The following is a 6,000-nucleotide window of genomic DNA, read 5'->3' on the forward strand; positions in this document are numbered from 1 at the left end:
TGGTAATAAAAAACCTCCCCAAAAACAAAAGCCCAGGACCTGATGGATTTACAAATGAATTCTACCAAACATTCAGAGACGAATTAGTGCCTATCCTTCACAAACTCTTCCAAAAAATTGAGAAGGAAGGGACAATACCAAACACGTTTTATGAAGCCAACATTACACTAATACCAAAACCGAACAAGGACAACACAAAAAAGGAAAACTACAGGCCAATCTCCCTAATGAACACTGATGCAAAAATCCTCAATAAAATTTTAGCTATCAGAATCCAACAATGTATCCATAAGATAATTCACCACGACCAAGTTGGATTCATTCCAGGGGCACAAGGATGGTTTAACATCCGAAAATCAATCAACGTTATCCAACACATCAACAAAAAGAAATATAAAAACCATATGATAATATCAATAGATGCTGAGAAAGCTTTCGACAAAGTGCAACACCCATTCATGATAAAAGCCCTTGAAATTCTTGGGATACAAGGAACATACCTCAACATCATAAAGGCCATCTATGACAAGCCAACAGCCAGTATCATTCTCAATGGTGAAAAGCTGAAAGCAATTCCATTAAGATCTGGAACAAGACAAGGATGTCCACTCTCACCATTGCTTTTCAATATAATACTGGAAGTCCTAGCCAGGGCAATAAGACAAGAGAAAGACATCCAAGGAATCCAAATAGGAAAAGAAGAAGTCAAACTATCACTATTTGCAGACGATATGATATTATATATAGAGAACCCCAAAAACTCCACAGAAAAGCTAATTCAACTCATCAATCAGTTCAGTAAAGTGGCAGGATACAAAATCAACACGCAAAAGTCAGTAGCCTTCCTATACACAAACAATAAATCTGAAGAAGAAGAAATCAAAAAGACCATCCCTTTTGTTATTGAAACAAAAAAAATCAAATATTTGGGAATAAATCTAACAAAAGAGGTAAAGGACCTATACAAAGAAAACTATAAAACACTGTTAAAAGAAATAGAAGAAGACACAAAGAAATGGAGAGACATCCCCTGCTCATGGATTGGAAGAATAAACATTATTAAAATGGCCATCCTTCCAAAAGCAATATACAGATTCAATGCTATTCCAATCAAAATTTCAATGTCATTCTTCAAAGAAATAGAACAATTATTGATGAAATTCATATGGAATCACAAAAAACCCCGAATAGCCAAAGCTCTCCTGAAAAAAAAAAGAAGGGAATGGAGGCATCAGACTCCCAGACTTCAAACTATACTACAAAGCCATAATCATCAAAACTGCATGGTATTGGAACAAGAACAGACATACAGACCAATGGAATCGAATAGAAAATCCAGAAATAAACCCACAGATTTATGGTCAACTAATCTTTGACAAAGGAGCAAAGAATATGCATTGGAGCAAAGAAAGTTTGTTCAATAAATGGTGCTGGGAAAACTGGGTCGCTACATGCAAAAGAATGAAGCTTGACCACCACCTCACACCATACACAAAAATCAACTCAAAATGGATTAAAGAACTAGACATAAGACCTGAAACCATAAAATATATAGAAGGAAATATAGGCAAAACACTACGTGATTTGCACATCAAAGACATCTTTACAGACACATCACCCAAAGCAGTGATAGTGAAGGCAAAGATAAACAGCTGGGACTACATCAAATTAAAGAGCTTTTGCACAGCAAAAGAGACAATAACAAAAACAAAGAGAAACCCCACCAACTGGGAGAACATTTTTGCACCCAACACTAATGATAAAGGACTGATCACAAAAATCTGCAAAGAGCTGATGAGACTCAACAACAACAAAGAAAATAATCCAGTCAAAAAATGGGCAGAAGAGCTTAAAAGAAACTTCTCTGAAGAGGAAATGCAAATGGCCAACAGGCATATGAAAAAATGTTCAACATCACTCATAATCAGGGAAATGCAAATCAAAACTACCATGAGATACCATCTTACACCAGTGAGAATGGCACATATTAAAAAAACTAGCAACAACAAATGTTGGCGAGGGTGTGGAGAAAAAGGAACTCTTCTGCACTGTTGGTGGGAGTGCAAACTGGTCCAACCACTGTGGAAAGCTGTGTGGAGATTTCTGGACCTACTAAACATAGAGCTTCCATATGATCCAGCAACTCCACTCCTAGGTATTTACCCAAAGGACACAGAAACATCAATTCCAAAGAACACCTGCACCCCTATGTTTATAGCAGCACTGTTTACAATAGCTAAGCTTTGGAAACAACCCAAATGCCCAAAAATAGATGACTGGATCAAGAAGATGTGGTACATATATACCATGGAATATTACTCAGCATTCAAAAAAGATAAACACATGCAATTTGCAGCAACATGGATGGCGCTGGAAGGGATCATGCTCAGCGAAATAAGCCAAAAAGAAAAAGAAAAATACCGGATGGTCTCACTCATAGCAGGAATCTAGAAAACTTAAATAAGGGACCAGGAAAATGAATAACTATAAGATAGTGAAAATCAAAATCAACAAAAAACTATGAACCAGAGACACTTTTAGGGGGGCGGGAGGGGAGGGATTGGGGTCAGAATGGGGGGGCTGCAATTGTATGGGGAATATAACAATAAAATTTATTTAAAAAAAAAAAAAAAAAAAAAAAAAAGAAAATGCAGACTGAATTGTAGGCACTGGCAACAGGAGTGAGAGTGAACAATCAAGAGGGTGTATCATATGGAAGCAAAGAGAAGAGATATATGTAGATACTGATAGGAGACCTGGGTCTTCCCTAAGATGATCTATACAGTCTAAAGGCAGAAGCACTTGTAACTGGGATTTCCATTTCTTCATATAAAACCATCCAGTTTCTCCAAGCTCTAGCAAGATTATAAAATAGACAAAGCAACTCAGGAACTGGGTTTATTCCCATCAAGAATGTTAGTGTCCATCACATTCTAAACATATTTCCTATTCCAGTATCCAAGCCACTGATTAAAATGTTAACTGGTCCAAGAAGTAACCTCTATGGAATGCCATTTGTTGTCTCTCTCCAGGCTAACACTGAGCCATTGATAATATTTGTCAAAATGTGACACTTCAACCAGCTGTCTCTTCTCATAGCACATGTGTGCACAGTTGTTGGTGAGGAATTAAGACTGTAACAGCAGGGACATTAAGGATTAGGTTTGACAGTTCAATAAAAGGAATGCATAGTTTAGTTCTGTCCAAGCCAGAATGCCTTCCTATTTTAGAAAGAGGATGATTTCAGTTAATGAAATTGAATTTGAAATGAGCTGTGGATTAAAAAAAAATAAAGTGGACAGCATTTTGAATGATGAGTAGAGAGCATTCAGAATTGTTGATCATGGATGTTCACTGAAAAGCACATACCTGAGCTAAAGTGTTCAATGATTAAGACAGAATTAGATGAGAGAATAAGAAAATTAATACAAAAAAATCAGGTTAGCTTTCGGTCAAGATTCAAATGAATACCTGACAGCCACAGTGCCTTCACTATATGACTATTCCTCGAAAAAGGATGCTAAGGAGGAAGAAGGCAAACACTTTTCTTGACAATCACAGTGAAATGATGGTTAAAATGATGTTCTATAAAAGAATGTTTTCATTTCCCAGCTTCCTAGAAATATAGCCCTGTAGTGGGAACAGATGTGCTGTTCCGCTCGTTCTCCTTGACCTTTTCATAAGTCCCATAATTCCAATCAGGTAGTGAACAGCTGTTAAAATTAACCTGCCCTTGAGTATTGGGGAGGAAGATGAGACTTCAGACACTGCAGCTTCTGAATGCTTTCCTGGCATCTTGGTTTAGGTCAGAGATTAAAAACTCAGTAATCCAGAGAATACGACAAACACAGCCTGATAATGTTGAGAAAAGCCAATCAAATTCTTTCCTTCCACAGGACAACAGGAAAGCAGGTACTGTGGTTAAATGATGAAGCTAGCACATTAAGTCTCCAGAATGTCCCAGACTAACAGAGTTAGTGCTTGAGGTTGATAGGTACCTTTTCAGTCCTAAGAGAGAGTGGTGTACTATTCCCATCATTAGAGTAGTATGTTTTGGTAGTCTGCACAACCCTGATAAAATAAAAAATATAGCCCTGATACAATTAAAAATAATCCAAAATAATGAGAGTCATAAACTCCTGGTTTGGGGCAATGACTTCACAAACAGTTGTTTGACCCAAAGGACCTGCTGAGATTCACAGCAGATGAGCTTTGGGATGGAAACCCAGGCTGCTCTGCATCCCTGCCAGGGCACTGCCATTCTGGACAGCACTGCAATGCAACCCTGACAAATGGGCAGATTAGGACAGCCACACACTCAGCCAGCAGGTAAAGCATCCTCTTCAAATGTAATATGTTTTTAGTCTAGGGGTATTTTCACCCCATGAAGTGTACTTAGTAATCCCCTATGAAATAGCAAAAGATAATGGACCCTTCCTTATATTGATTTTCATTATTTTAAACTATATTTCATGTGCATTTTAAGTAAATAACACATTATAATACTGGGTTGCATATAAAATAATAAATAAATATAAATGTATAGGCACAGTTTTTTAGTTCACTGAAGCTGCTCCAATATAAATGTGACATTATAAAATGGTGCAAAAATAGAAGCTAAAATAAAAAATACATATGTCATAACTTGGATATCTTATAAACAACAAATATTTATTTCTCATAGTTCTGGAGCCTGGGAATTCCAAAATCAAGTTGCTGGTATGTTAGGTGAGGGCTGGCTTTTTAGACTGCCATCTTCATGCTGTGCCCTCACATAGAGGAAGGGACAAGGGAGTTTTCTTGGCCTTCTTTCATAAAGGCACTAACTTCATTCATGACTGATTCACCCTAATGACCTAATCATTTCCCAAAGTCCCCATCCCTAATACCACCAACTTGGGGCCTAGATTTCAACATATGAATTGGGGTTGGGGAGAGCACAAATATTTATACCATCAATGTGTTTACATTTTCAATTGATATAGGATCACATACAATCAAAACTGTTGGAGCCCACTGTTCTAGATTATCCCCCTCCCGTGGCCATAAAAAGACACACCAGATTGGCAAGGTATTACTCTCATAGTCACTCTCTAAGTGTCAATCAGACAAACCTCTCAACTTAGTAGAGATCAAGACTAAAGGTCACATGAAGGCAGAGGGAGGGAAAAAGAGGAAGAGGAGAAACAGAAAACGAAAGTCTCTTCCTCAAGTGACATCTTTCTTCACTTATAACCCTTTAAACAAAAGACCCAGGCCCCTTATCCTCACATCTCTGGTAAGCCCCAACTAACTCTACTCTGGTGTGAACCAATAGTTCTTCAGCAAATAAGCTGTTAAACCCAAGAAAGAGATTCCAGAGAAAAGGACTCCATTTGTGGAGGGTATGTGTGGAGCATAGAAGACAGGTGGTGTAGAGGTTCAGGCGACTGCTGTGTGTGCTCATCAGACAGCTCGCCTGCAAGTTGCCAGACAGGGAGCAGAGAACAGTGACCTCAGAAATCAAAAACCAAGAGTTCAAGATCACGGATTGTAAACAGGCAGGCTCCCTGGCTAAGTTTACCATCCAGACATGATTTGCTTGGCCTTAGGTCATTTACAAAATTTTGAATTTGTTTTAAACATTTTAAAATTGGGAGATAGCCCACTAAAGATATTAACATTTCTGGCTTCTCTTAATAAAAGAAAGATCTGGCAACTCTGACCCTACTGTCTTCGACAGCCACCATGGGCTGAAGGGGAATTTTACTCCTATGGAGAAAGGGCAAAGTCTCTCATTTTCATCTTCTTCCAAGGACTACATCACACATCTGTGTTTGTCTGCTCTGTTCTAGATTTATAGACATAGAAACAACAAAGAATGCTGCCAGAAGTTAGGAAGACAAATAAGAAACCCTGAATGACCAGCCCATTGTCACATCTCTGCCCCCACTCCTTTGCCTACCAAGTACTGGTGCTGTTCTCAGATTAAGTGATTGGAAGAATCAAAAGCAAACAAAA

This window comes from Talpa europaea (genome assembly GCF_964194135.1).
Source record: "Talpa europaea genome assembly, chromosome: 15".
NCBI lineage: Eukaryota > Metazoa > Chordata > Mammalia > Eulipotyphla > Talpidae > Talpa > Talpa europaea.